This window comes from Bos grunniens, chromosome 11 (genome assembly GCF_055505025.1).
Source record: "Bos grunniens cultivar Pamir isolate PY7600 chromosome 11, Bosgru_T2T1.0, whole genome shotgun sequence".
Classification (NCBI taxonomy): domain Eukaryota; kingdom Metazoa; phylum Chordata; class Mammalia; order Artiodactyla; family Bovidae; genus Bos; species Bos grunniens.
In genome coordinates, this window is record NC_141175.1 from 61428524 (window position 1) to 61450279 (window position 21756).

Consider the following 21756-nt stretch of genomic DNA (forward strand, 5'->3'; position numbering starts at 1 on the left):
TTTCAGACTTCTCCCACTGCTGATAAAGAATGGGGGTGGAAGGGAAACAGTCTTGTGGACACAGTAGGGGAAGGAGAGGGTGGGATGAATTGAGAGAGTAGCATGGAAACATATACATTACCATCTTTAAAATAGATAGCCAGTGGGAATTGTGCTGTATGACACAGGGGCATAAACCGAGTGCTGTATGACAACCTAGAGGGTGAGATGGAGTGGAAGGTGGGAGGGAGCTTCAAGAGGAAGGAGACATGTATACCTATGATTGATTTCTGTTGATATATAGCCGAAACCAGCACAATATTGTGGAGCGGTTATCCTCAGATTGGGCTTCCCTAGTGGCTCAGATGGTAAAGAATTAGCCTGCAATGTAGGAGATACGGGTTCAATCCCTGGGTCCAGAAGATCCCCAGAGGAGGGCATGGCAACCCACTCCAGTATTCCTGCCTGGAGAATTCCATGGATAGGAACGTGATGGGCTACAGTCCATAAGGTTGCAAAGAGTTGAACATGACTGATGGACTAACACTTTCACTATCTTCCAATTAAAAATAAATAATTTTTTTAAGAGAATAAAAGAACTTAAAGGTGAAAAAAAAAAAAAAGAATGGGACCCATGAGAAACTGGGGCCCACTGCCAGGAACCTGGGGACAGCAAGATGGGGTATGATATGTGGCTCAGGGCACGTGAATGGGCTTGCTGGCTTAGGAATAAGAAGCCTAGGCCTGGCCCAGACTCTGACCACCCCCAGGATCTTTGGTGAATCTCTGCCACAGAGCCCAGGAGCTTAAGGATCCGTCACCCACCCTCACTTCCAAAAGAATTGCATAAGGCAGCCTGCCGAGTGCCACTGAACAGCAGCCTGGGCACTGTGGGTTAGTTTTCTTGGAGATGATTCCCTCTCTCAGTGACTCCACATGAGTGGAGTTGAACTGTTGAGAGCTAGGAAATCTGACTCACCAGCCCCACCAGATGTGCAGAGGGACAGACAAAAGGAAGAGGCAAGGCCCCTTGTGTACTCTCTGAGCTCAGAGAGACTTGCAGTCTGAGGTCACCATTCACTGGGCAGGAAGGAAGCATCTAGGAAATGATCTGATCAGAGGAGGGGGGAACTGCAGTGGAGGATGGGAGCACTGTGGAGCCAGGCCCCAGTCCAAGGCAGTTTCAGAGACCATTGATTCCATTCATTAGGACTTGGAGGGGGCATGTGCCGGGGGGTGGGGGGTGGGGTGGAGATATCCAGGAAAGAGAAGGTGGGAGCCTTAGGGTAAAGGAAAACCACCCCCTCCCTACCCACCACCCGCCTCGGCTTGGCTGTAGTCACAGATGAGTGAAGTTGTAGTACTTACCCTGTTTACTCAAAGCCAGGCATCCTATCAAGAGCTCTGCATGTATTATCTCACATGACGCTCCAGTAAACCTCTCCTGATGTACTTTTACCTTAATTTCTCTCTTTTTTTAACTTATTTCATTTTTGAGAGAGCAATCTTCACCTCCTACTACTCCACCATCTTGATCACTCTTATGCTTCTTTTGGTAATATTTATTTTTATTTATTTATTTGACTGCATCAGATCTTGGTTGTGGCATTAGAACCTCTTAGTTGCAGCATGTGGGATCTAGTTCCCTGACCAGGGATGGAATCCTGGGCCCCCTGCACTGGGAGGACAGAGTCTTAGGCACTGGACCAACAGGGAAGTCCCCTTTTACCTTATTTTACAAAGAATCTGAGGCACAGAGAATGAAGCAACAGTTAAACCAGAAGAACTCCACAAACTTGGAGTCTAAGTGCGTTTTCCCTGGCTGTCAGTAAGTGCAGAGGCAAATAGGATGCCCTGATGTGGTGACTCTTCTTTGCACTTAAGTTAATGTATCTACTTCCCCTTTCTTTCCTCTTTATTTTCATTAACTCTGTTGCTTTTACAGCCTGTATTTTAAGCCTCTTCCAACCCTGTTAGAAGAGAAGAAGGCAGTTTTAGGAGACCTGACTTCAAGATTGCTCCCCTTTAGTAGGAAGCTGCTGTATAGCACAGGGAGCTCAGCTCCATGCTCTGTGATGACCTAAAGGGGTGGGAGGGGGTGGTGGGAGGGAGCCTCAAGAGAGAGGGGATATATGTATACTTATAGCTGAGTCACACTGTTGTACAGCTGAAACCAACACAACATTGTAAAGTAAGTATACTCCAATTAAAAAATAAATTTAAAAATAAATTTTGAAAAAAGATTGCCCCCGCCCTTTCCCCAGAGTAAGAAGAGGCAGGAAATCAGAGCACATGTTCTTCCCATAAATAAAGTTGATACAGTGGCCTGACCTTATCTTAGAGTTACTGAAAACCCTGTTCTCGTCAGACTTCTCAAGAAAGAAAACCAGGCAATTCCCTGGTGGCCGAGCTGTTAGGATTCCAGGCTTTCACTGCTGTGGCCCTAGTCACTTCTTCCAGAAATAGGTTCAAAACAACAATTCAAGAACGGACCACACATCACCATCCTCACCACTATTCTCCCACCTGCTCTGCGTGTGGCTAGCTTCTGTCTTCAAACATTTCCTCATTCCCCATCCAACAGCACTGACCACCCAGTATCCTCGGCTCTGCCCTGACAAGGTCCAGGGAAAGTTCCAGACAGAGAGGGGAGGTAGGGGACGAGTGCTTTCAAGCACCCGCACAGCCAGGCTCTGATGTGGAGACTCATTGGTTGAGAATGGCCTCAAACCAGCAACTCACAGCAATAAAGAGCTGGATTTTGGTCATGTTGGGAAAACAGGTCAGTCTGTTCCTCTGCCAACACAAGGGGTGGGGGACTGGTCCACCCACTCTAGATTTTTATATGTCTCCTTCCTGACTGCTCCCACTCCTAGTCTCTTTCCTTTGGTTTTGAAAGGGAAGATCTTTGCACTTGGGCAAGATGCGGCGTACAACCCAGACAGAGAGGGCAGAAAAACACAGTTCTTAAAGCTTGAAATGGCCCCGAAACAAGCTTCTGGACAGCCAGGTGTGCCTGCACACTTCTTCAGTAAGGCCTGTCCGGAGACCTCAACCAGGACTCCATTTTCCCCAAGACCGAACTTTCTCAGCTCTTGCCAGGAAAGCAGAGAAGAAAGGCAACTTGCTGGAAACTCAGGAACTGTGTGTTATGATGCTCTCATGGCAGAAGGGGAAAGGGATCAGACCCTCACCACCGCTGCCAGAGAGATGTGGCTTCAGTCTGAGAGAGTGAGTGGGCAGCAGGATGTGAGTCATCCACAGGGCAGTGCCGTGCCACAGACCGGGTAGCTAGTAATGGTCTCAGTTGCTCCGTTACTTCCCCAGCTTTTCATCGTTTCACTCAGGCAACAAACAGTCTAGCGAGGGTCTGGCAGAGCAACAAGACTGACCAGAGCCTTTGCCCTCACAAAACACAAACTGCTTCTCACACCCAGAATTTTACACTGAGGACTGGCCCTGAACACGACAGTCAAAGTCAACCTTCCACCCACCTCAGCAGCTGTACTGACCACACAGTTCATCATCCAGGTCACTCTTATTCATCATTCTGCTCGAAAGCAAACATTTACAGAGCACAGGAGGCTGTCCCCTGCTCTCCATGGGCGCCCCCCAAACCGACTCAGGGACCCTCACTCACCTGATCCAATCAGCAAGAAAAACTGCTCCAGGAGGAGCACCCCCGACTCCCAGGGCTCCATGGGTGAAGCTGGAGAGAAAAAGCTGTCTGTTGGAAGAGCAACCAAGAGCCTGGGCCTGTGTTTGGGGGCTCCGAGGGGCTTCAGCTGTTGGGAATGGCTTCACAGGAGACTGAAGTTCTAACAGAGTACAGTCTGTTCATTTTTCAACGGGGAAATCCATTTCTCTTGGCCTCTGGCTAGAGCCTTGCTCCTTAAAATGTGGTCCTCAGACCAGTAACAAGGGAGATGGCAGAATCTCAGACCCGCCCAGACCTGTAGAATCAGAATCTGCATTTTTTTAAAAATTTTATTCCCTGGTGGTCTAGTCATCCAGACGTCACGCTCCCAATTCGGGGGGCTTGGGTTCAATCCCTGACCAGGGAAAAAGATCCACATGCCACAACTAAGACCTGGTGCAGCCAAATAAATATTAAAAAAAAATTTATTAAAGCACAGTTGAATTACAATGTGTTGATTTCTGCTATACAGCAAAGTGATTCAGTTATATATGTGTGTGTTTGTGTATTTCATATTATTTTCTATTATGGTTTACCACAGGTTATTGAATATAGTTCCCTGTGCTATATAGTAGAACCTTCTTGTTTATCTATTCTATATATAATAGTTTGCATCTGTTAATTCCAAACTTCCATTCCTTCCCTCACCCACACCCCCCCTTGGCAACCACAAATCTGTTCTCTATGTAGAATCTGCATTTTAACAAGGTCCCTGTGGGACTCATAGGCATATTACATTTTAAGAAGCAGTTACAGAAGAATAATGACTTGTTATCTGTAAAGTTTAGAAAACAATATGGTAGTACCTTCTTCTTCAGTCAGATGTTGAAAAGCCACCACTGTTTCTTAAGCCTGATTTTCCTCAGCAAGCACTCAGACCATTTTAGCTAAGGAGGACTTCATAGCCTCTGGGGTCAGACTATATGGAATGAGCATCCCACTGTATCATTCTCATGCTGTGAGCTTCGGCAAATTCCCTTACTTCTAGCTGCCTCACATTTCTTTTCTGTACAGTGGAGATAACACAGTTGTTCTGAGGATTAAATGAGCTTCCATTCTGGCTCAGTGGTAAAGAATCTACCTGCCAATGCAGAAGACACAGGCTCGATCCCTTGGACAGGAAGATCCCCTGGAGAAGGAAATTACAACCTACTCCAGTACTTGCCTGGAGAATCCCATGGCAGACTGCAGTCCATGGAGTCACAAAAAATTCAGACACGATTTAGCAACTAAACACACACACAGAGGATTAAATAAATAAAGTGCTTGGCGTGTACCTGGCATTAAGCGAGCACGAAATACGCTTGGATACTAATTGGATTTGGGTGTCCCCCAGTTTTCTATACACCATCTGTTAGGATGAAATGCTTCTGGACTTGGTGGTCTCATCCATTATGCACAGATGCTTTGCAGTTTTATATAAGTGACTTTATTTCTGGAGGCAACCTACTGTTACCCCTCCCGCAAATATATTCATTTCAGGACTGTCCATTTCATTTATTCCATCCCCACCATCTGCAGGGAGTTGAACTTTTCTGCTGTGACTTTGGATAATGCCTCTGACAATGATTTATGAAAACTTTGAATATGTGTATGAAGAAGCTGAAGTTGAACAGTTCTATGAAGACCTACAAGACCTTTTAGAACTAACACCCAAAAAAGATGTCCTTTTCATTATAGGGGACTGGAATGCAAAAGTAGGAAGTCAAGAAACACCTGGAGTAACAGGCAAATTTGGCCTTGGAGTACAGAATGAAGCAGGGCAAAGGCTAATAGAGTTTTGCAAAGAGAACACACTGGTCATAGCAAACATTCTCTTCCAACAACGCAAGAGAAGACTGTACACATGGACATCATCAGATGGTCAACACCGAAATCAGATTGATTGTATTCTTTGCAGCCAAAGATGGAGAAGCTCTATACAGTTAGCAAAAACAAGACTGGGAGCTGACTGCGGCTCAGATCATGAACTCGTTATTGCCAAATTCAGACTTAAATTGAAGAAAGTGGGGAAAACTACTAGACCATTCAGGTATGACCTAAATCAAATCCCTTATGATTATACAGTGGAAGTGAGAAATAGATTTAAGGACTAGATCTGATAGACAGAGTGCCTGATGAACTATGGAATGAGGTTCATGACATTGTACAGGAGACAGGGATCAAGATCATCCCCAAGAAAAAGAAATGCAAAAAAGCAAAATGACTGTCTGAGGAGGCCTTACAAATAGCCGTGAAAAGAAGAGAAGCCAAAAGCAAAGGAGAAAAGGAAAGATATACCCATTTGAATGCAGAGTTCCAAAGAATAGCAAGGAGAGATAAGAAAGCCTTCCTCAGTGATAGGTGCAAAGAAATAGAGGAAAACAACAGAACGGGAAAGACTAGAGATCTCTTCAAGAAAATTAGAGATACCAAGGGAACATTTCATGCAAAGATGGGTTCGATAAAGGACAAAAATGGTATGGACCTAACAGAAGCAGAAGATATTAAGAAGAGGTGGCAAGAATACACAGAAGAACTGTACAAAAAAGATCTTCACAACCAAGATAATCACGATGGTATGATCGCTCACCTAGAGCCAGACATCCTGGAATGTGAAGTCAAGTGGCCCTTAGGAAGTATCACTACAAACAAAGCTAGTGGAGGTGAAGGAATTCCAGTTGAACTCTTTCAAATCCTAAAAGATCATGTTGTGAAAGTGCTGCACTCAATATGTGAGCAAATTTGGAAAACTCAGCAATGGCCACAGGACTGGAAAAGGTCAGTTTTCATTCCAATCCCAAAGAAAGGCAATGCCAAAGAATGCTCAAACTACCACACAATTGCATTCATCTCACACGCTAGTAAAGTAATGCTCAAGATTCTCCAGGCCAGGCTTCAGCAATACGTGCAATGTGAACTTCCAGATATTCAAGCTGGATTTACAAAAGGCAGAGGAACCAGAGACCAAATTGCCAACATCCGCTGGATCATCGAAAAAGCAAGAGAGTTCCAGAAAAACATCTATTTCTGCTTTATTGACTATGCCAAAGCCTTTGACTGTGTGGATCGCAACAAACTGTGGAAAATTCTTCAAGAGATGGGAATACCAGACCACCCGACTTGCCTCTTGAGAAACCTGTATGCAGGTCAGGAACTAACAGTTAGAACTAGACATGGAACAACAGACTGGTTCCAAATAGGAAAACGAGTATGTCAAGGCTGTATATTGTCACCCTGCTTATTTAACTTCTATGCAGAGTACATCATGAGAAATGCTGGGCTGGATGAAGCACAAGCTGGAATCCAGATTGCTGGGAGAAATATCAATAACCTCAGATATGCAGGTGACACCACCCTTATGGCAGAAAGAGAAGAAGAACTAAAAGCCTCTTGATGAAAGTGAAAGAGGAGAGTGAAAAGTTGGCTTAAAGCTCAACATTCAGAAAACAAAGATCATGGCATCTGGTCCCATCACTCATGGCAAATAGATGGGTAAACAGTGGAAAGAGTGGCAGACTTTATTTTGGGGGGCTCAAAAATCACTACAGATGGTGATTGCAGCCATGAAATTAAATGACACTTACTCCTTGGAAGGAAAGTTATGACCAACCTAGACAGCATATCAAAAAGCAGAGACATTACTTTGTCAACAAAGGTCCATCTAGTCAAGGCTATGATCTTTCCAGTGGTCATGTATGGATGTGAGAGTTGGACTATAAAGAAAGCTGAGCACCGAAGAATTGATGGTTTTGAACTGTGGTGTTGGAGAAGACTCTTGAGAGTCCCTTGGACTGCAAGGAGATCCAACCAGTCCATCCTAAAGGAGATCAATCCTGGGTGTTCATTGGAAGGACTGATGTTGAAGCTGAAACTCCAATACTTTGGCCCCCTGATGTGAAGAGCTGACTCATTTGAAAAGACCCTGATGCTGGGAAAGATTGATGGCAGGAGGAGAAGGGGGAGACAGAGGATGAAATGGTTGGATGGCATCACCAACTCAATGGACATGAGTTTGTGTAAACTCCAGGAGTTGGTGATGGACAGGGTGGCCTGGAGTGCTGCGGTTCATGGGGTCGCAGAGAATCGGACGCGACTGAACTGAACTGAGTTGAACTGAATATGTATACAGGGGTCTTACCCTACTGGTTCCAGGTACCTTCTGAAACTTTGTTTCTGTCCTTCTTTCCTTCGGATTTATTTCTGGTTTTTCTGGGTCTTCCTTGCTGCCAGCAGTCTTTCTCTATTTGTGGTGGGTCGGGGCTACTCTAGTTGCAGTGTACGGGCTTCTCATTCCCGTGGCTTCCCTTGTTGCAGAGTTGGGGTCCTAGGCACACAGGCTTCAGAAGTTTCGGTGTGTGGGCTCAGTAGTTGCGGCTCACATACTCTGGAATGCTAGCTCAGTAGTTACAGCGCACCAGCTCTCAAGCTCCGGAGTGAGAGCTTAATTGCCCCTCGGCATGTGATATTTTTGTTCCTGGACCAGGGATCAAGCCCGAGCCCCCTGCATTGGAAGGAGGATTCTTAACTACTTGACCACCAGGGAAGTCCTGAGAACCAGTATTTATACCTTACTGTACAAGGAAATGAGAACCTGAGAGCCCATGACCACATCGTGAGTAGGGGAACAGAACCTGGAATGCTGGCTGGCACAGGAAGCCCTGGCAGGCTGGGAATGAATGAATGACTCCAGACCCAACGTTCTTCCCAGCACTTACGGTTGCCTCCAATGTAAACCAGAGGAGTGACTTTTAGGGGTACAGCTTTCAGGCCAGACAATAGAGAGAGACCAAAAAGACAGACCTCAGTTGGAAATACTCTGTTCCATTGTCCCCTTGTGCAGGCTAAGTCGCTTCAGTCATGTCTAACTCTTTGCTACTCTATGGACTGTAGCCCAGGCCACCAGGCTCTTCTGTCCACGGGGATTCTCTCCAGGCAAGAACACTGTAATGGGTTGCCATTTCCTTCTCCATTGTCCCCATGAGAATTCATGTTTATCAGATTTGCATTATCAAACTGCGGTCACTGAAATGATTAGGCTAAATAATACATACACATGTTAAAAACTATACCGTACATGGTGGGAATGTAAATTGGTACAGCCGCTATGGAGAACAGGATGGATATTCCTTAAAAAACTAAAAATAGAGCTACCATGTGACCCTGCAATTCCACTCCTGGAATATACAGAGAAAACCATAAAAGATACCTACACTCCAATGTTCACTGCATCACTGTTTACAGTAGCCAAGACACGGAAGCAACCTTAATGTCCATCAACAGAGGAATGGATAAAGAAGATGTTATACATATATACAATGGAATATTACTCAGCCATTAAAAAGAATGAACTAATACCATTTGCAGCAACATGGGTGGACCTGGAGATTATCATACTAAGTGAAGTAAGTCACACAGAGAAAGACAAATATCATATGATATTTATATGTGGAATCTTTTAAAAAATGATACAAATGAAGTTATTAACATAATAGAAACAGACTCACAGACTTAGAGAAGGAACTTATGGTGGAAGGAGGAGGGTAGAGAGGAAGGATACTTACAGAGTTTGGGATGGACATGTACACACTGCTTTATTTTATACGAATAATCAACAAGGACCTAGTGTATAGCAAAAGGAACTCTGCTCAATACTCTATAATAACTTGAATAGGAAAAGAATTTGAAAAAGAATAGATACATTTATATGTGTAACTAAATCACTTTGCTGGACTAAAATATTGTTAGTCAACTATACTCCAACATGAAATTTAAAAATTAAATTAAAAACACTACACCCTACAGAAGAGTTTTGAGTTAAAAAGTGCCTCTGCTTGAAACCTCAGTTTTCTTATCTAACCCCCAAAATAACTACTATTGAGTTCCTTGTGAACTCATGACATTATTTAATATAATTAAATATGTACAGTTTAAAAAAAAAAACAAACTATTTATTTACTTGGCTGCACCAGGATCTTTTTTGCAACGTGAAGAATCTTCCGTTGTGTCATTCGAACTCTTAGTTGTAGCACATGGGATCTAGTTCCCTGACCAGGGATTGAACCTCGGCCCCCTGCACTGGGAGTGTGGCATCTTAGCCACCGGACCACCAGGGAAGTCCCTAAGTATGTACATCTTTTTGTGTGTCAATCATATCTCAACCAAATGGTTTCTTTAAAAATTCCTTGTAATACAAACATAGAAAGTATTTATGTTTTTCTATGATATAAAATATATACCTTTTTTTTTTTTTCCATGCAGCTTGTGGGATCTTAGTTCTCCAACCAAGGGTTTGATCCCAGGCCCTGAGCAGTGAAAATGCAGAGTCCTAACCACTAAACTGCCAGGGAATTCCCCCATTTTTCTCTTTTTCATCAAGTGAAATCCTACCACACACAGTTATACAACTGGTTCTTTTCACTTAACATGTTTAGATACCTCTGCATGTCACCATATATGTGTGTGTGCTCAGTTGTGTCCGACTCTTTGCAACCCTATGGACTGTAGCCCACCGGGCTCCTCTGTCCATGGGATTTTCCAGGCAGAAATACTGGACTGGGTTGCCATTTCCTACTCCAGGGAATCTTCCTGACCCAGGGTTTGAACCCATGTTTCTTGCATCTCCTGCATTGTCAGGCAAGTTCTTTACCACTAGCACCACCTGGATATGGAACTCCTTGATTCTTTTAAAAGCTGAGTAACAATCAATCATAATATGTGTGTGTGTGTGTGTGTGTGTGTGTGTGTATTCTAGCACAGGTGGAGTAGCTGGGTCATAGGCTATGTCAATGTTCTCATTTATATGGTATTGCCAAACTGTACCATTTAGACGCCCACCTGTGAGCCTGTAAGAGAAAATGTCAGTTTCAAGGTTCAGGATGTTTCAGATCTCCTTCGGGTTACATGTGGTCAGTGGCCTAATAGCCCACCTACATCTCCTTCATCAATATCGACCTCCCTCTTTAGCATCTCTGAACTCGCAGTAAGAATGAGACCTTTAGACTGTCATCCTCAGCAGTTAATTTTTTTTTCCCCTTCTGGCTCTTGTAATTCCTGCACAAATCTGTCTTTTCCTTCACATTGTCCCTTCCAATCTAGACCAAGTCCACTCTCCATCCATCCATCCACCCTTCCCTCCCTGCACTCTCCAGAACAGTATCCCCAGCCCAGCACAGCTGTGAACACACTCGTCTCCTTCCCCTCAGGGTGTGTGTTTGCTTTTCCAGTGAGGTCACCCTCCCAGTCACCTCCTTGCTTGTTGATGTTCCTATGACCGCAGGGCCTGTTGGCATGGTGCTTGTTATGGGGTCAGTGTGGGTAACGAGGTTCTGAAGAGACAGGTTCTGCCACTGAAAACTTTAGAACTGTAGCTACTTGCTGCTTCAGCCCAGGCTGGCTGAGATCTTGCTGCCAAGAACTCTGATGATTAACCCAGGCCTCGCCCCCACCTTCCTCGTGGTTACCCACTTTTACTTCCTGTTTGTCTGTGCCTGGGGCGCCTAAAACAGGGGCCAATCAGAGGGCTTTACTGATGTTTTCAAACCTTTGGACAATATCTAGGCACCGTTTCTGATGGGAGCTTCTTAGAAAGGAGGGAGGAATCCAGGGCAAGATGGAAAAGGAATCATTGCTGGTGCTGCTCTGGGTCCCAGTCCTGAACTAAGAACATCCTCCCCTATTCTAGTGGCTCAGACAGTAAAGAATCTGCCTGTGGCGATGCAGGAGACGGGCGTTTGATCCCTAGGTGGGAAAGGTACCCTGTAGGAGGAAATGGCAACCCACTCTAGTAGTCTTTCCTGGGAAATCCCATGAACAGAGGAGCCTGGTGGGCTACAGCCCCCGGGGTCGCAAAGAATTGGACATGACTGAGTGACTAACACACACTGCTGTCCCCAAGAGTGCCTCACTGTGACAGGGAAGAGCAAATTCGGACTCCACGTTGAATATGCTTCTTTCACTTTAACCTTTGCTTCTAAATGCTTTTGTTCTGATCATGACTACTTGTAAGTATTGACAGAATGGCCTGTCACAGGAACTCTTCCTCTGCCTGAATATTAAAATGCCTTTGTTCGGCTCACAAAGAGGCAATCTGACCCTGCCTACCTGTGAATGGTTGCAGAAAAGAATTGAACACATCCCTACCCCAGGGCTAGCCATTCCAAGAGATATTTTGCAAGACTTATGGCCTTTTTACTCTACTTCCTTACCTCCTCCCCTTCTCTGTTCTAGAAAAGAAACTGGCATTCAGACATCATAAGATGGTTTTGGGGGACCCTGTTTGTGTTAGTTGCTCAGTTGTGTCCAACTCTTTGTGACCCCATGGACTGTAGCCCCCCAGGCTCCTCTGTCCATGGGATTCTCCAGGCAAGAATACTGGAGTGGATTGCCATTTCCTTCTCCAGGGGATCTTCCTGCCCAGGGATCAAACACGAATCTCCTGCATTGCAGGCAGATTCTTTACAATCTGAGCCACCAGGGAGGCCCTTGGGAGACCCTTGGGGAACCCTAGTCCACCATCTTCTCGGTCTATCAACTTTCTGAATAAAGTTGTTATTCCTTGCCTCAACACCTGATTTATTGGCCTATTGTGAAGCAAGCAGAGTGAGCTTGGACTTGTAACATCACCTGACCAGCTGCCTGACTTCCCTCTGCTGCCTAAGCCCAAGAGTGAGAACCATGGACAGTGTGGGGGACCCAGGACAGGGCCCAAGATGAAGGATGGGGGAATGCAGCCTATTGTGAAATCCAAGCTTAGTATCTCCATCCATCCCCTCCACCACATCTGGGTCCTTTCTTCATTTTATCCTCTCTCCTTAGTAGATTCAGTACTTTTCTCACCACTATCTCCTTCTGCCTTGAAACTTCCATAAATCTCCTTTTGTTCTTACAGTCACTGACACCAAGCAGGACCCTGCAGGGCCCTCCTAGGTACAAAATCTCTGTCACCCCTGTCTCTTGTTTGTAGAAAAAAGGCTTTAGTCTACTAGAACGTCCCTGAGTTCCAGAGCAGGAACAAGTCATTACTTACCAGGGAAGTGAGGAAATGCAGAAACAAAGAAGCAGTTAAAGGAGAAAAGTAATGACAATAGCTCAGTGATAAAACAAGGTCCTAGTTCCTCCTCAAGGGATATACATCACAATCTGACACTATCTTATTAGAGTTTTCTGCCAAAACTAAGACGCTCCCCCGACCCCACCCCCGCCGACCCAAGTGGAGGATGATGACTACATGCTGAGCTGAGACTAGGCACTAGATCCCCAGACTGGTTGGAACCAGAAGGTAGATGACCAAAATTCCTGAAACATCACCTGGTTACTTCATCACAAACCAATCAGAAGAAAGTCACGTCCCCTGCACCCCTCACCCCAAATGTTGGGGCACAAACTCCCAGTAGTCTTACTGTGTGTGTGTGTGTGTGCTCAGTCACTTCAGTCCTGTCTGAATCTTCCTATGGAACGTAGTCTGCCAGGTCCTTGTGTCCATGGGATTCTCCCAAGAATATGGGAGTGGGTTGCCATGCCCTCCTCTAGGGAATACTCCTACACCAGGGATCAAACCCACGCGTCTCCTACATTTCCTGCATGGCAGGCAGATTCTTTACCCACTGAACCTGGGGCCTTGCAAAGTAATGCTGTGCCTTCCTTCGTCACAACTCTGTATCTGGGTAAATTGGCTTTGCTGTGCTGTGGACGAGCAAATCGGTGACATCACTTTTATCTACCACGCGCTCCTAGAGATAAAGAGCCTCTTCTCCACCATGCTGTCTGTTTGATTGTGAAATATGTGGTCATCTTCTCCACGCCCGCCAAAATTTCTGCCATGCCCTAGCTCTAAAACCCCAGCCTTTGCTCTGCTCTGCTCTCCCTGAATCCTCGTACTTGATGATGTCAGTGGACCTCTTTCTTTTGATTGTCCTCTCCGCTGACATCAGTGTGCTCTCTCCTCCAATTCCACACTGGTCTTCTTCCCCAGGGCCTCTCCCTTTTTTGCACACCTCCTTCTCTCTCCCAACATCTCCCTTCGAAATCTCAGTGTAGTCCCTAAATCACCACCTCCATCTCCAGGTCCACAGATCTAAATGCCAGCTGCCCATTTCGTCCATCAAATGAATTTCAACCACAATTTCTCAACTTCTCACCCCTACCCCAAGCAGCCCCCTTCTGACGACTTCCCCATTTTCATGACTCAATAGCTTTCCCCGGTGGCACTGGTAAAGAACCCGCCTGCCAATCCAGGAGACACAGAGACTGGGGTTCGATCCTGGGTGGGGAAGATTCCCTGGAGGCAGTGACAACCCACACCAGTATTCTTGCCTGGAGAATCTCAGGGACAGAGAAGCCTGGCGAGCTACAGCCCGTGGAGTTGCAAAGAGTCAGGTACGACTGAAGCGACTTAGTATGCAGCTGTCTCTGAGATGCTTTGAAGCCTTCAGCTTCCACAACACCCAGTCTTTACCTCCTTCAGACTTTCTCACAAATTGGTACCTCTTTTCAGCTCCCGCCCCACCCACATTTCCTGGATTCTTCTGTGCCTCCAATCATCAATCCCTTATGCTAACATCTCAAAGGTGCCCCCTTCTGTGTGTGGAATGAAGCCCAACCCAGCGAAACTTCTCCAGGCTGCCCCTCCTGTCCTTTTCAATCCTGGGACATTCCTCCCTGCCCTCCATCCTGACATTCCTCTTCCATCGAGGCTAAGTATGCAATTCTCCGCTACACATTCCTCTATGGTAATCTCCATGGGAGATCTCTCATCTAAACTCCCAAATATCTGGATCTGGCACACTCAGCCCTCTTGGTCTGTGTGTTAGTCTTGTTTTCCCAGTCATGTCACAAGTTCCTGGAGCATCTTTGTGTTTCTTAGGATGAGGCCAGTAAATTCATAAACTCAGGAGCAAGACAAGGAAGGCAAATAAAGAAGGAAGAAAGGGGACAAGGACATGTATAAAAGATTAGGAGGATCCCTGTGGACCCTCTTAGCTCAGTCGATAAAGAATCTGCATGGAGACCGGGTTCGATCCCTGGATAGGGAAGACCCCCTGAAGGAGGAAATGGCAACTCACTCCAGTATTCTTGCCTGGAGAATCCCATGGACAGAGGAGCCTGTCCATGGCGTCGCAAAAGTCGGACACAACTTAGCGACTAAACCACCACTGTGGACCAAGCAAAACCCATCTGCAGGGGGATGGCCCTGTGGGCCACTGGTTTGAGACCCTCACCTAGATGTCTTGCCTGAGCCAGCTAGCCTATGAATATTTCTTTTGTCTCTCTGAAGCAGCATCTAGCAAAGAGAGGGGAAGGGTGACCTGATTTCCTTGGCCTGGCATAGAAGGCGCAGCCGGCCTCAACAGCCCAGAGGTGTCACCTCCCTTTCTCACCCAGCCCATAGTGCTGCACCCGATGTCAGATGCTACCCCTTGGCTCCAGCTTCCTGTGAGGTCTAACTAGCAGAAGCTTTTCTCACTCACAGACTAAAGAAAGAGCCGCCTGCTCCTCCCGCTGCTCATGACCCTAATCAGAGCCGGATTGGGAGCACCTACCAGGTGGCATGAACAGCCTCTTGAAGCATAGGCTGAGCCTATGTGCCCCAACTTGGGTGGCAGGACATACAGGACTGGTGTGGGGAGAGGGGGTGGGGTGGAGATAGAAGGACTGGAGGGGAAAGGCACAGGCAGAGAGAAGACAGGTGGTGGGAGGTGGGGTGGGAGGAGCCACAGTGGGGGTGGGGGCTTGGCAAAGCACGTGTAGAAACCCAACTAAAATACTTTTTTTTTTTTTCCTTTGGTTGCACCAGGTCTTGTTTACAGCATGTGGGGTATTTAGTTGTGGCATGTAGGATTTAGTTCCCCAACCAGGGATTGAACCTGGCACCCTGCATTGGGAACTCAGAGTCTTAGCCAATGGATGACCAGGGAAGTCCTGAAACCCAATTTTGACTCCTCCTATGGCCACTCTCTCACACCCACTCCTTTCTCACTCCCTCCTCCCTAAGTCTAGCCACTCACCCGCAGCTCCTAGCCTCATCCCACTTCCAACCAAGCTACACAGGTGCCCAGACTAATCAGCTAGACCATGACTTTCATGAAGACTCCTTCAACAACTGCTGCCCACAGTAGGGCACAATCCAGAAGGTTCTGGCTGCCTGGCGCTCTCCTCTGTCCATCCGGCTTTCTTGTCCATTGATTCACCACGGGAAAAATCTAGTCAGCCCAGTCTGGCTGTTTCCCACCACCTCCCTTCCCTGCTCTGAAGGCAGCAGCCTCAAAGGTCACTTGAGAAAGTTACTGACTTCCTCACAAACGTTAGCTGCCACCTACATCCCATCATTTCCCTCTTCCCAGAAGGCCTGGGTGCAGTAATGTATGAATGTGTGCGTGAGCATGTGTGTTCAGTCACTCAGTCGTGTCTGACTCTTTTTGACCTCATGAACCCTCATCTCCTGAATTGGCAGGCGAGTTTACTGCTGAGCCACCAGGTGCAGTACTGTGTGCATGCTAAGTCGCTTCAGTTATGTCCAACTCTTTGCAACCCTATGGGCTGTAGTTCACCAGGCTCCTCTGTCCATGGGTTTCTCCAGGCAAGAATACTGGAGTGGGTTGCCATGCCAACACAGGGATCAAACCTGCATCTCTTACGTCAACCTGCATTGGCAGGCAGGTTCTTTACCACTAGCGCCACCTGGGAAACCCAAGAGCACAGTGGAGTAATTCTAAACCCATGAATAAGAAGAAACTGGAGCTCAGAAGGTGTCAGTCCATTCCTGAGACTACAGCGCTTATGAGCAGCTAACCCTCCTATGCTCCTCCCTGGAGGCCTGCCTCGGACCTGCCTTAAATGAGCACCATGAGCTCCTGGAAAACAAGGTGCAGGTTCTCTTTTTCATGTGACAAACAATGCAACAACTAGAGGCCAGAGCTAGGTAAACAGTTAAGAGGAACATTCATTAGTTTTGTGTTTGCTTATAATCTATCCTGTTGCTGAAATTCATTAAAAAAAAGTTGAACACCCCCCACGGACACACACCCTAGCATCACAGACTGCATGACGCTGTTCCCCCTGAAAGACATTGAAAGAGCAAAAAACACAAGGCAAGCAGAGCCCAGACGAAGGCAGTGGTCTGCTGGAATGTTCTGGAATGTTTTGATCCAGTTTCCTTTCAGAGGTGGCAGACCCTCTGTGTAGTGGAGCTCTGTGTTTGTGGTTTCTGTCTTCATGGAAGCTGTGCGGTTACCTGGAACACTGAACCAGCAGAACCATGACTTACATTTTCCGACATCATGTGATTTATGTACTATTTATGTTTCAGGATCTCTGTTATTCCTGACAGTTGGCAAAACATTTTCTACCGGGAATATTGGTACCTTGGAGTGGGAGGTGGAAACCCAGCACTAACTGCCTCCTGCATAGGATTATACTCATGATCTGCTCAGGGTGAGGCCCAGCAAGAGACCGAGGGAAGCTCCAAGGTCCCAGGGTTGACTGTACCAGCAGGGAAGGACCTGGATCACATTCAGACTCTTGATGCCTGGCCTCGAGTTGGTGGTCATCCACCCACCATTGAAATCAGGGCTCCAGGAATGTCAGTCCTCAGAGGTGCCTCTGAGTGCCAAAGTTCATCCTGCACCCCAGGTTGATCGTCTTGATTTAAGTTAAGAGCTTTCTGGGCAAAGTGAGGCGATAACTGAGTTTTGAAAATTCACCACTGAATTCCACTCACTGCCCTGGGCAGCTCCTGATAACCTGCTCATAGCAGCCTGCCCCCACCTGCCTGTCCCCACTGCAGCCCTGAGTCCTCAGGCCACTCCTGGCCCAGTAACAATCAGGAAGAGATGGCACCAGGGGACCCGGAAAGTAGTCCTTCAACTCAACTCCTTCACACATCGCTCTCCTGTGCTCCCGCTTTATCACGCCAGCATCGCTCCAGGCACTCAGCTGAGCAACAAGCCATGTGAAAAAGAATTGCCTCACAAGCCTGTGTGATAAAGGGCAATCACAGAGGTATGCACGAAATATAGGTGAGGCCCTGAGCACCATGAGAGGAAGTCTTTGTGAGTTGGAATGCTTGTGCTCAGCTGTGTCTGACTCTTTGCCTACCCATGGACTGCAACTTGCCAGGCTCCTCTGTCCATGGAGGTGACTCTGGTAAAGGAATGAAGGGAAGACAGAAAAGACTGGATGAGAAAGCTGCAAAGGGCAGGTCCAGGGCAGAGAATGATTGCAATATGTAGCCACTAAGCCAACCTGGGGCCCTGCTTCATAATGAGGCCAAGACCCTTATCTACACGTCAGAGTTGGCAGAGACCCTCATTTGTTACAGCTTAATCCTAATCTGATCTTGGCTGGAAGGGAAGCCTTTCTCTTCTGCTCTCAGACTGTGGCTTTCCACATGCAAGTCCCAACAAAGCACTTAGGAATAAAATGGAATAAAGGAGAAAATATCAGAGAAGGAAATGGCAACCCATTCCGGTACTAGTGCCTGGAAAATCCCATGGATGGAGGAGCCTGGTAGGCCACAGTCCATGGAGTCACAAAGAGTCGGACATGACTGAGTGACTTCACTTTCACTTTCATCCAACAAGAGTAAGTGCTATTTCTTGAAACTCATAATTGTGGCTGTGTGTGTAGATGAATGTATAAATTGGGTTGTAATGGAAAAAAAACACTTTTTTTTTTTTCAGATAATTTCTTTGGCTGTATCAAGTTTTAGTTGTGGCATGTGGGATCAGTTCCCCAATCAGGGATCAAACCTGGATGCCTTGCACTGGGAATGCGGAGCCTTAGCCACTGGACCATGAGGAAGTCCCTGTACAAAAACATTTCTTACTGAGGGTTGTGGTTTTAAAAGCTGAAGAAACCATTGCTTTAAGGGAAAGCAACCATCTATCAACTATTAAACAAAGACTATCAAAAATTGAATCTTGTTCTAAGTAGAGAAAAAAAGCAAGACTTGGCTCTTGTAATTAAGCTCTGAATTGGGGGATGAAAAGACAAACAAACCAGTAGGACAGGATGAGAAAAACCACAGTGACAGAAGGGTGTGCCCAGGGGAGGCAGGCCACGGCCTTGCCAGGGTCCTGGTGCTCCCAACTGGGGGTGGGGTGTGTGAATACAGACCAGCAGGGGCTGGTGTGGCCGCCCAGAGCCAGGGGCTGCTCGCTGGGAGGTGGGGAGGGAAGCAGGGTCAGTGCGGCTGGGCAAGAATGGAAGGATCTGAGGGGAGAGCTGAAGACTTTCCCCTCTGGGAGATATGAAATTATCCCTATTGTTTAGAAGGGGATGGCTCGAGGCAGGGGCTGGGGGGTGGGGGTGGGGCAGCAGTTGAAGGACCAAATGTTGCGTTTGTCCCTGGTTCAAGGATTTTTCAAACTTACGTGAACATTGGTCCAGATGAAAACTTAGTCTACAGTTAACCATTTATTAGTCTGATAGGACTATCCATATTTTGCTTTTCTTCATATTTCTGCCTTGTGGTCCAGCTAGACCCAGCATTGGTGTCTGCCCGCCAGGCTTCTTTCCTCTCTTATCCCTGCTGGGTACTAAATCCTCCAGCAGGGGATGGGTTCAGAGAAAACAGTGTGTTAGCTGCTCAGTCGTGACTCAGTCCCAACTCTGCGACCCCATGGACTATAGTCTGCCAGGCTCCTCTGTCCATGGAATTCTCCAGGCAAGAATACAGGAGTGGGTACCCATTTCTTCTCCAGGGGATCGTCCCCATCCAGGGATTGAACCCTGGTCTTCTGCACTGCAGGCAGATTCTTTACAATCTGAACCCCCAGGGAAACCCAAGCCTACCCCCTAACACCCCTCCTTACACACCTGGGGGGCTGCCTGCAAACTAGCTGAGAAGGATGCAGCAGGGCTGACGGTCTGATTTTCAGCTCAGCATACAGGGACTGGCCTCTCTTTCTGCTTGTAAAAGAAGAAATGGAAAAAGCAACTTTACACAAATAAAAGTTAATTTAAAAATAAGATAAAGTTTCAAAAAAAAAAAAAAAGTATAAATAGAAAAGCAGAAGTAACCAAAGGGACTAAGATTCTATTTCCCCTTAAAGCAAAAACAGTTTTTGTCTGTAGATCCAGAATATACTGTGTGCCTTTTCCTAGTCAGGGGCTTCCCAGGTGGCACTAGTGGTAAAGAACTCGCTTGCCAATGAAGGAGACCTAAGAGATGCTAGTTTGATCCCTGGGTCAGGAAGATCCCCTGGAGAAAGGTATGGCAACCCATTCTGATATTCTTGCCTGGAGAAACCTGCATGGACAAAGAGCCTGGTGGGCTACAGTCCACAGGGTCAAAGAGTCAGACAAAACTGAAGCGAGTTAGCAGCACAGCAGTTTCCTAGTCATCCCTCTGAGCCCAATAATTGGAAAGGAACTGCTGCTGCTAAGTCCCTTCAGTCATGTCCGACTCTGTGCGACCCCATAGACAGCAGCCCATCAGGCTCCTCCGTCCCTGGGATTCTCCAGGCAAGAACACTGGAGTGGGTTGCCATTTCCTTCTCCAACACATGAAAGTGAAAAGTGAAAGTGAAGTCGCTCAATCGTGTCCGACTCTTAGCGACCCCGTGGACTGCAGCCTACCAGGTTCCTCCATCCATGGGATTTTCCAGGCAAGAGTACTGGAGTGGGGTGCCATTGCCTTCTCCAAAGGAAAGGAACTAGGCAATATTAATATGCAGCAACCAAAGGGCTAACTTTTAAAAGAAATTTTTATTTTATATTGGAGTACAAAATGACCCTGATGCTGGGAAAGATTGTAGCATCACCTACTCAATGGACTGTGGAGGACAGGGAAGCCTGGCGGGCTGCATGAAGTCCATGGGAATGCTAAGAGTCGGACACGACTTAGCGATTGAATAATAACACAGTTGATTAACAATGCAAAGGGCTAATTTTGAGGGGCTGAGAATCCACTTTCTTTCTGTTATACTTTGAACTTTTTTTTTTCTTTGAACTGTTTTTAAGAGGTACCCTAGAGAGTCGTAAAGTGCCCTTCTGTGTTGTCTATTCTTGTGCAAAGGCTGGTCTTTTCCTTGGCTCTCCACACACCAAGTCCCTCTCCACACCTCTGCTCCCAGTGGGTTCTGTTGCCTGCAATTCATTCGCCATTGTTTTACATCTACTTGAATTCTGCCTCCAAAATGCCATTCAAATCCCATCTCCTCTAGGAAGTCAACCCACATAGGAGGACGTAGCACTCCTAAAATTTTTTATCCTTTTAAATCTTTATGAATAAGGGGCTCATTCATTTCCCTATTTTTATAGCTTTGTCGTGTTAAATGTTTATCACTGAGATCACAAATTCCCGGAACCCCAGAGACACCAACTTATATTTCTGTGCCTGGCATGGAGCTGAATATATAACAGGACCTCAGAACTGAGATCTATCACAAATCTGATACAAAATCTGAGTTCAAGACTCTGGGACCTTGGGCGCTTCCTTAATGTCACTGGGGTATGACTTCCTATCTTGTAAAACTAGGATGGTAATAGTACCTACAATTTAGAGATGCTGCAGAGGTTAAACAAAACTATAGGTAAATGTTTAAGACACAGCACGGGATAGGTTATTTACTATAAATTGGTAAGATAGAAGTCAAAGGACTTTGCTTATTTCTCTATCCAGTCTTAGGGTTTTCCCCATCCTTGTGATTTTTTATTACATTTTTACTTATTTTTGAAATATGTAATATTTCAAAATAATTACAATGGTTCCAAAAGCAAGTCAGAACAAAAAGCTATTTCAGAGAAGTGTCATTCTTCTTTATTTCCTTCTTCCTTTTATCCTGTTCCCACTATGCCCTGCAGGTAACTAATCTCATTAGGGTTTTTTTTTTTTTTTGGTCCTTATTTCCTCCTCTCAAATGATATTCTCAAGACTGTGTTCTTTTGAGACCTGATTCTCGGGAACCTAGTCATCTTTACACTTCAGCTTGGGAGGTGTTGCAAGCAGGCGCTCCATGACAATGGGGTTAGTTGGGGCTAATCCTCAAGGGATTAATCATGGTGAGAAAGAGCCGGCATTCTTCACGGGACTGTTGTAAATACTTGCCCCAGGTCCCAGTATATCTCTGTGACTGGTAAAGGGACCACAGCCCCATTCC

At 46.3% G+C, this 21756-nt stretch overlaps 1 protein-coding gene and 1 long non-coding RNA gene across 5 annotated transcripts in view; one reads left to right on the plus strand and one right to left on the minus strand.

The window, feature by feature from the left end:
• Nucleotides 1-21756, minus strand: part of CHCHD5 (coiled-coil-helix-coiled-coil-helix domain containing 5) — a 68018-nt gene that overhangs the window by 1700 nt on the left and 44562 nt on the right. The gene's annotated exons all lie outside the window — the stretch shown is intronic.
• Nucleotides 16962-18566, plus strand: LOC147363203 (uncharacterized). The gene is made up of 2 exons (XR_015136828.1): nt 16962-18235; nt 18334-18566. It is a non-coding gene; the product is annotated as an uncharacterized LOC147363203 (long non-coding RNA).